The sequence below is a fragment of the Lutjanus erythropterus genome, chromosome 19, assembly GCF_056507025.1.
Source record: "Lutjanus erythropterus isolate fLutEry1 chromosome 19, fLutEry1.hap2, whole genome shotgun sequence".
In the NCBI taxonomy this organism is placed as follows: domain Eukaryota; kingdom Metazoa; phylum Chordata; class Actinopteri; order Lutjaniformes; family Lutjanidae; genus Lutjanus; species Lutjanus erythropterus.
In genome coordinates this window covers 14727687-14738225 of record NC_139335.1, presented here as the reverse complement: position 1 = coordinate 14738225, position 10539 = coordinate 14727687, and positions in this window count along the sequence as shown.

Sequence of the window (10539 nt, the reverse complement as noted above, 5' to 3'; positions counted from 1 at the left end):
GCACTAAGTTAACCCCGCTGTCCAGGTTTGTCAATATGCAGCACACATGGATGCATGTCTGCATTTGTGCAGACATGCATCCATGTGTGTGTGGGTGTGTTTCACATTGCTAACAAGCTAAAAAGATTCTTCTCTGCCCATACATTCATTAGCTCTGATTGAAGGCATATGTGCTGCTGGTAACGTTGGCAGAGAGGCTCGTGTTTTTCTCTGCTTGGACATGATGGTCGCCCGTGATGTGTCAGAACCAGTCAGACCTTCCCTCAGTCTCGTAGTTTGTGCAGTGCAGCTTGAGGGATGTGCGTGACTGAGATTGGCAGAGCTGGAGCACACAGACCAGATTTGGACTTGTTTTATTACCTTCCTCCAGTGTTCAACATCTGTTAGATCACAATCGTTCACACGCACCAATAAATATTTTGGATGTTATTCACACATACCGTCTCTGTGTAAGCTGTACTCGAAACCATGTACTATAGCAACAACACATGGAACAGTAAACTAATGAGGTTTTTAAGTGATTGGAGTGCGTTCATTGTTGTATGATATGAATCAGTCAAAAAGCTGAATGAAACCAACATGTTCCCATTGCCATGAATTAGGATTCATATTTATTCTACAAAGTTTAAATATTATTGGATTTCTTTCCTTTTGACAGGAACTTTCTTGTTTTTGTAACATTACTACATATTTTTCTCATTCTTTTAAAGAGGGAAATTAGATTAAATAAGTTTTGTAAGTTATTTTCCACATGGATTTTTAAACTTTGATGAGGACATGAGATGTGATCAAAGTTTTCACTGTATTGTATTAATTCTCTTCTTTTTTCTTTTACTCAAAACATAAATAAAATAGCATAAAACATAATGTGAGGATTTGCAAATACTTTTCAACCTATATTCTATTAAATATGGTGCAAAATAAGATTTCTGATGTTCATATAAACTTTACACTTTATGATGGTATACTTTATTGTTACAGTCATCCTGAATTTGATGCCTGCCAACATGTTCCAGTCACTGGAGCGTGTTTATCACTGTGATACATCACCTTTTCTTTTAGCAGAACCCAGTAAGCATTTGAGAAGTGAGGACACTAACTGCTGATGTTTTGAAAGTGAATTCTTTGTTATTCTTGCTTTAGGCACTCAACAGTCCAGGGTCGCTGTTGGCATTTTTTTTGCGCATCATAATGCAACACACATTTTCAATGGGAGACAAATCTGTACTGCAGTCAGGTCAGTCTCATACCTGAACTCTTTTACTACAAAGCTACACTGTTGTAACACATGCAGAATGAGTCTTGGCACTGTCTTACTGAAATAAGCAGGGACGTCTCTGAAACAGATGTTGTATGGATGGCAGCATATGTTGCTTCAAAACCTGTTTGTAAGTTTCAGCATCAGTGGTGCCTTTACAGATGTGACGGTTACCCATGATGCCATGGGCATTAACACAGCCCCGTACGGTCACAGATTCTGGCTTTTAGACTTTATGGTGGTATCAATCTGACATGACCACATTATTACTACAATTCTTTTTCCCCCCTTGTTCCTTAAATGAGGGATGTTAGATTAAATTAGTCTTGTAAGTCATTTTGGTTCGACTTACACACCACAAGCATTTTTGAATTGAGATGAGGGCGTGAGATGTGGTCAAAGTTTTCACTGAACAGATTGTTTCCATTTTGACACAATCTCCTTACATTTATTTATTTATTTATGTATTTGCACAAATTGTTTTCTTCCTTTGGTACCCTTAGAAAAAGATAGTCTGCATAGGCAACCTTTTTATATGTTCTGAACGCACTGACTGTGTGGATAATGTTTTATGAAGGTTGCATTTTCACTATGAAATTTACATTATCATCATTACGAATCACCACTTAATCCGCAGAATCTGTACTTAGCAGTTTCATGTAGAAACTATGTGTATGTAACTCCACACACTAACTATATCATCACCTTAGAAGCATTCGTTTACTCATGGACGAGATATAAACATCAATGGTGTCCTCCTTGGCTAAGCTGTAACGTCTCATCTATGAGTAGATGGACACTTCCTTCTGCATGGTGATGCAGCTGGTAGACGGTAGAAAGAAAATAGTTTCTACATGAAACTGCTCACAACAAGGTCTGTCAATTATTTTGAGTAACCAGGTCATGATTTCTGGAAAGACACATTGCTTTGAGGTATTTGTAAGTTTTTTTTTGTGCTTTGAGCACCACAAGCTGAGCACCGTTTAGTCCCAACTGCAGAGAAGGCAGACTATGGCCCATATCCCCAAACCTTACACCAAAACAATCTAGATTGATAAATATCACTACAGGTAAGAGGGAAAAAATGATTTTCGGTTGAAAAATATTGTAAAATGATGACAAAATTATGTATTTTTTGATTGCACAGTCACACAGAGATCCAGGCTCTTGACGGACAAACTACATTACAAATGTTTCCAAACAAGTTTTTAGGTGGGACAAAGTCCCAGGACTTTTAAAGATAAATAAGACAGAACAAACTCAAATTGCACAAGGTTCCAGTAAAGCCTGATAGCAGTCAAGAGTTTCCAGTCAATCAAAAAATGTGGCCAGTCTGTCAGCAACACAGAGACGGAGAGACAAACCTAATAACCTCCATAGGAAACAGGTGCTGAGTCAGTGAGGACAGGAATGTCATAAGAATGGGGAGGGAAGGGTAGCGTGTCTGTGTGTGTGTGTGTGTGTGTGTGTGTGAGTGAGAAAGAGAGTGTGAGTAACGCTGAGTGGAAGCCAGGGAGCCGAGGAGAGAACAAGGGGAGGAGACTCTCTGGGGATTGCGTGCGGACATCAAATGTTTACCTGTAACAAAAAGAAAGGGGAAGGTGTAGAAGGGAAAAAAAGGAGAGGAAAAAAAGGCCGTGGTTTACAGGGGTGGGCGGGGACCCAAAGCCTAAAGCATGAGCTTCGCACGCAACTTAACAATACTACCTTTATGAAGACTGTATTGCGTTAGTCAGTGAGCACACACACACACACACACACACACACACACACACACACACACACACACATACACACACACTCATGTAAGATACCGCTGGTGTTACACACACACACACACACACACACACACACACACATCAAGGAATTTAACAGGAATAGATAACTAAACGATGGCATTTGCAGAGCAGCTTTCCATGTAAAAACACGTAAACGAGGTGTAGAAAGCCTTTGTGACTTAAAGATAAATGGATCAAAGAGGCTCGGACTCTATTGCGGCCACACATTATACACCAAATGGGACCAAATAACTGACCCCATCTGTGGAGCAGCTGGAGTTTCTGTTTGACAGAAGGGGTACTTGTGTCCATCCAAGCTCAACCCAGAGCCGAAAACTTCTGAAAGCAGATGTTCAGCATTCCCTCTCGTCCCCGGACCCTCTCTGTGGTTGCCCTGTTCATTTTTCATCTTAATTGGCCAACAAATCAAGACAAAATGAGACTCAGCCTTTGTTGTGGAAACCGCAGAGAGCCCCAGTGATTTACCGACAGGCGTCCTCTCTCTCGCTTTCTCTGTCTGACTGTCTGTCTCCCGCTGTCTCTACATCTACAGTATCTTGGCTCTCCATCTCAAGGTTGCCTTATCTCCTCCGAGAACAAAAAGCCTGGACAAACCCGGGCTCGCGTAGGACTGATAATAGACTTACTTAACAATAGTCACAACGTGGCTTAATACTGAAAGTCTTGTGCTCTCTATTATTATAGACCTTTACAGTGTCTCCTCTGAATTATGTCTGTGTGTGGGTGTTTTCATTATGACAAACCTTGAAATGCAGACACCAGATTTATACAAAAGACTGTTTCCACATTGTAGCACTTTAGTTTAGGTCGCACTTTATTTCACAGTACACTAATAACACGTACAAGCTACGTTGTATTAAAGTAGACAAAAATTAGAAATAATATGTTCTTTATTAGACAGTAGCTACACCCTAATTAGACATGACACACCTAATGGTAGGCAAATAAGATGTAACAAGCCGTACTTTGTATCAAATTAGACAAATACTGGAAATATGTCCTTCATTAGACAGTAGTGAACCCTTTATTAGACCCTTATTAGACTTTATTGGAGGGTCACATTTCACTTGAGTTTACAGTAAAGTTCTGTTGTAATGTGTCTGTAAATAACACTACAGTTAAGTCTAATAAGGGTCTAATAAAGGGTCTAATACTGTCTAATGAATAACATACAATTCTAGTTTTTGTGTAATTTGATACAGAGTATGGCTTGTTATATTTTATTATTGTAGTGTAAAATAAACTGTGACCTTTGTTTTAACATCCATTTAATGAGGAGTATAAAATACCACATGTTGCATTCAACCTAATAATGACGTGCATGCAAAATGTTCTCAAGACAGTTCTGCATTTAACCAAACACAACCTTTGTCCTTTTTTTCTGTCTCTTCTCTTTGATTGGAAGTCAAATCTGTCAGTCACAGCTCTGACTGGCAGCTTGCGTGTAAAAGGCAGAGTTATTGGGATTTAGCCCAGGGCGCCTGCGGTCAGCACAATATGTGTACTATAAATAATTTGACTGTGTATGTCGTGTGATAGTGCGAGCAGGGAGAGAGAAAGAGAGAGAGAGAGAGCGAGAGAGAGCTACACACACACTGAGCTCAGGGCTTCCTCTCCTGTGAGCGTCTGCAGTCAGAGCGCAGGTACAATAGGGAGCATTGTTCGTCTGGCAGGCCCCTGCGTGCCGGCTCCCCCTCCGTACCTGAGCACAGAGACAGGTGTATTTCTTCTAGTCACGCATAGCCCTGCCACACTCCCAGCTGCCTACACACAGCCTGCAACTGAGATTACACACACACACACACACACCTTGAAGCTTGCGTACACCTACGTGATACAGATATTTGTCATAGTAGATCTTTTATTTGAACCCTTCGCCTTGCCTTCACCTTTTCCTGAATCAAACCTTGGTCATACTTTATTTTACAGTACCCAAATAACACGTAACAAACCATTCTTTGTATATAATTAGACAAACACTAGAAATAATATGTTGTTTATTTGACCCATATTAGACTTTATTAGAGGGTAAGTGGTGACACATTACAACTGAACTGAACTGTAAACTAAAGTGTATTGTTTCCCACTGTTAGACCCTGATTACATTTTTAGAGGAAAATTTGGGACACATTAAAACAAATCTGTACTGTGAACCAAACTGAAATCACATATCTGCTACTTTATCATTTAAAAAACATGTGTAATTCAGATCTACCAAGTAAAGGCCAAATGTATGGAGATAGAAGAATTATATCTTTGGGTGACTGCACAGACTTATTGTAATACATTGTGTCTTGCTTACTGTAATGCAGATATGTGATTTCACTTTAATTTACGGTACAGTTCTGTTGGATTGTTTCCCAAATTACCCTCTAATAAAGTTTAATAAGCCTCTAATAAAAGGTCTAATATTGTCTAATAAAGAACATATTGTTTCAAGATTTTTACGCCCTTTGAGTGTACAGTAAAATAAAGTGCAACCCAAATTTTAACCTCAAACCAACCTTAATATGGGCCATTTGGGGATTTACAAAGCCAAAATGTATGGATCTCAAAGCACATGAATCTATAAAAATTGTACTCATGTACATGTACGAAATTTGCATACCAGTGTGTACAGCTGCACACTCCCTGCATGGTATTTTCCTGCAGGAAATTAAGAATTCTGCAGATAATTAGAGCTTTGCGTTGGATATTTAATGTGTGCTCTTTGACACAGAAACCCAATAAACCAAGGCACCTGCAGATTGAAAAATTCTCATGGTCACATTAGTCTGCTTGAAGGGTGTGTTTGTCCACAGAAATTTCTCCCATTGCCCAGTCTAAGAGAGTGTGTGTTGGGCAGGAAGGAGGAATGAGTCATGCACATGTCAGTGGTATTGTACAGCCAGTCCAGGCCAAAAGTTCATTTAATTTCTCCTTAAGTGGGAAAACATGTTTGAGTAAACATTAGAACCCCTGTTGCAGTTTGACATCTTAATGCGGGGCGAGAGGGCCTGTAGGGAGCAAGGGATAAAGGGAGATGACGAGCGCTCAGAATAAAGGAAGGGATTTGACCCAAATCTTTACGGTTAGCACCAATCGAATGTTAAGAATAACATAGTGGGAGGGGAGTTCATTGATTACATGGTTTTCTTTGAAAGAGCCTCCCTTCCACAGATCTGACTCCCTGAGGTGCTGGAAGGAGTCCAGCCCTATCAGTCTCATAGCACAAGAGGATTAGCTCTTTATCCTGGCTGATTCTATAGAAAAGAGGTACACGCCACATTATGTCTTATTATATAGTGCATGCACAAGCCATTTTTAAAACCAGTTTTCACATGACTAATCATCACTTACGTCACTCTGAAACCTCGCCGTGACCCCTGTTTACCTTCGCTTCGCCCATTCCCACGGAGAGGCCAAAAACCTGACGGAAGTCTGCTTATTGGCTGTACATGAAATTACATAAGCTGCCAACATGGAATCCAACCTCAGGTTTCCTGGCTGATATTTACCAAATTAATTCCCAGGCGGATGTAGAAATAATAACACCCATGAAAAGTGGGAAAGTGGGAAAATAAGTAGGGGAAACCAAGTGTGGCAGGCTGCACTCTTAAGAATAAAGTATTAACTAGAACCAAAAAGGGTTCTTTGGCTTACCCCCATACGAAAAGCTTTTTTGGTTCCTGGTAGAACTTCTTGTAAAGGCTCCACTTGATACTCTTTCAGAGAGTTCTTGAAGGGTTATACATACAACCACCTGTGAAAGGTTTCACCCAGAGAGGTTCTACCCCGAACCCTCTCTGGGGGTTCAATTAAAAACTTTTCCACCTTCTTTTTTCTTTAAAAGGTTCTATCTAGAACTCTCCCAGGGGCTTCTGCCATGAAACTTTTTATATTCCACAGGTTTTATCTGGAACCCACTCTGAGATTTTTACCAAAAACCTTTTCATATTCCAGAAGCAAATGGTCCTGGGTAGATCCTCAGCCCTTTCAGGAGGAACCTTTTTTGGACCCACATTTCTGAGAGCGTAGTGAGCCTGTGGTGGGGGCCATGCCAGTGAAAGGCCATGCTGTTATTGGGAAATACTTGTCATTTCTCATCTACCCCTCCGTTTCCATGACGTCATTGCCCCCCCATCCCTCCCTAATAACCCAGCTCACATCATACCATAAGATGGGCTGCGTAGTTAAATAGCTCTGGTATGGCCTGCATTATTGTAACCTTCTCTGTCTTTTGGTCTCGTAGGCTCTTGCTCACTATCCTGTCGCTGGAGCTTGGGCACTCAGAGCCACATAAGGAAACATTTGTTCCCAGTCTGGTTGAATAGAGCCTTGTGTTGGAGGTAGTCAAAGAGATACAAGGGGATAGGACATCCAAACAGTCCAACACAAGAGCTCTGCTCTGAAGCCCCTCTCTGTCTGAGCCGGGCCAGTAATGAATGTCCTCTAGTCTTAATCACTCTCAGAGCACACACTGGAGATATGACTGACTCCATTGTCCTCCTCTCTATGTTTTGTATGTTGAAAACAGAAGTCGTAGAGGTCATCGCCTCCAGTAAATATTAGATTTGTTTCACCACCACCAGGTGATCACTGTGCTGCGTGTCTGGGCTATTTGACAGAGCAGATTCTCACATATCCATGTTACACATTACGACAAAACTGTACTGCAAAGTGCATTATTTTCCACTATTATACCTTTGATCAGACTTTCTTAGAGGATAATTACAACAGAAATGCACTGTAAACTGAAGTGAAATCACATATGTGCTAATAATGTGATTTGTGTCCCAAATTACCCTTTAATAAAAACAAATAAAATCCAATAGGGGTCTAATACTGTCTAATAAAGGACTTGTTTATTTCTAGCTTTTGTCTAATTTGATACAAAGTACAGCTTGGTATGTGTATATGAGTGTATGGTGTCTAATTAAGGTGTAGCTGTGTTTGCTTAAGTTTGAATAAAATCCATGTTTGTATTCCTGCATCTCATATTTCCCAATTTGCATCTTGATGTGTGCTCTAAGCAATTTGTTTATGCTGCTTAAAATATCTGAGTCTCCTCACTCAGTCAGCTTTGTTTCCCCTGGATTCTCTGATGTACGCCCCCCCCCTCCCATCTGAGCAGCGTTCAGAGTGGTTTTGTGCTCTCTGGATATGATTATCCTTGTCACACCAATCTGGAAAACATTTGTGTGCACATTAGCGCATACCTACATACACGCACTGGCGTGAATAGAGACATGGAGGAGGAGAAGGATGGACAAAGTGTGCACACACTTGCAGGCACTTGTGCACACACACAGTAGGTGAGCCTGCAGACAGGCGTGCATTATGCACATACACATAAACAGAGAAAAATGTATAATGCATTTGTCTCTGTTGCTGAGCATCAAAGCTGGAGGAACTACTGGCTCTGTTGTTCATCATCACATCATTTCAGATAAGAGATAATTACCTCTTAATTACTTCTGCAAGGTAATTGCCTCCACTAACACTTTAATTTAGCCTTGATCAATGATTAATGAGTTTTGGGAGCAGACTTTTGTGCAAGAAGCGAGGTCAGCATGGTGAACCAGATAAAAATGTGTAACCTTCCTTTTCTTTCTTTTTCTTTTTTTTTCAAAAGGAAAAAAAAAACCTTCACACAGCAGCGGTGGCTTAGGAATGCAAGACAGGAATGCTGTTGAGTTACTATAAAGGGGGTTTGATCACTGAAAACAATGTCTTTGTGTTTTCATCCCCAGCTCTAGTCACGCAATGCTCTGTGCGCAAACCTCCAGCAACTTTTCAACCCCGGCACACAAGAAAGCCATCAAGTACCTGCAATTGACAGAATCGCGTGCAATTCAGGTACTCCAGGATTGCACTGGAGCACAGCCAAATGGGGAGTAAAGGAAAAGGTGGAGTGGAGCTTCACCTGCTTGAAATGCAATGCACACTGTGTGTTGTTATTAGAGATCAGTAATAGTGGTGTAGCAGAGAGGAAATACACTTTATTCATTATATTACACATAATATTTTTTGGCGGGAGGTCAAAAGATTCACTTCCAACATATGTATATAAATTATAGAATGACAAAATGTAGTTTTTTGTTTGTTCTGTGTGGAAAGTTTGGTTTTCTAAAAATATGCTAGATTTCTTACATACGGACGATGTTTTAAATGAAAGTATATTATATCGTCTCTGTACTTCTCTTAGTCCTCTTGACACTATTATTCATATTGTCATATACGATATGTGCACAATGGTTTTATCAATTTAAAATAACATGACAGTAATCAGTGTAATTCAAATTCAAATGATCTTTTTAAACAGTCAAACATATGAGAAACTTAAGGCAAATATCACACTGAGCATTTTTGTTCTGACACGCATTCAAGGATTCAATTTAACATGATTAGTCTCATTCAGCTGTCTAAGTATAGGCCTACATGTAAATTCAGTTATGTTCTAATTTTAGTCTTTGAGGCTGCGCTCCATTCCCAAAAATCCAGTCCGTGTTTTGACGTTTAAGGGAGGCTATGATCCCAGAAATACAAGCAAGCCTGGAGGTGGTTAGGACATGAAAGTGAGGTGAGAAAGACAAGAGATTCATTCATGGGAAGGTGATTCAAGGCACCGACATCCCTGTATCTCAGCACAGCGACAGATGATCATTATTACTCACTCACGCTGCTCACACAGGGCTCACACGCAACCCAGGATCAATCTGACACCTGATGAGTGATTGCAACATGATTATAACAGCCTGTATTCATGACATAATAACTTACCTGACTGCTACAAAGAGTAACAACAACAACAACAATAATAATAATAATGTAATAAAAGATAAAAGTTAAGGTAAACAGACAAAATTAAAAAAACACACCAACATCAAATCAGTGTATACACTGTAAGAAATCATACAGGAATATAGTGGAATCAACTTATCTTTTCTCATTAACTTAACTTCAATATACTGTTTGTATTTATTTATGCAAGTTAATTCAATTTAAAATTGACATTTAATTATTAACTATATTTATGTAGTATTTATTTCCAGAACACTTCAGAATTAAACATGAGTTCATCTAACTTGATGTCTTTTGACTTGAAATTATGAATTTAATTAATGTACTGTACAGAGTTCAGTCAACTCATTAAGTTTCTGAAGAAACATGATTGTCATATTTGCAGACTTCCCAGCATGCATTGTTTGAGACTTAAAACTCTCCTGAGACCCTCGTTTTTTTTGTTTTGTTTTTTATAGTTTTAAGAAAACATATATGATGAGTATTATATCAGTAATGAATTCATTCCTCTTAGATGTAAAATGTAATGAATTCACAGGGAGCAGTTTCACATATTGTCTTTGTTTGTCCAACAGGAGCAGCTGCAGCTGTGAATTCTTTGTGTGAAATGAAGAACAGACTTTTCAAACTGTGAAAATGTAAAAGGAAATCAAATTTGTCTGTAATGTTTGTCAGTGGCCTGAAGAGTTGTTGTCAACT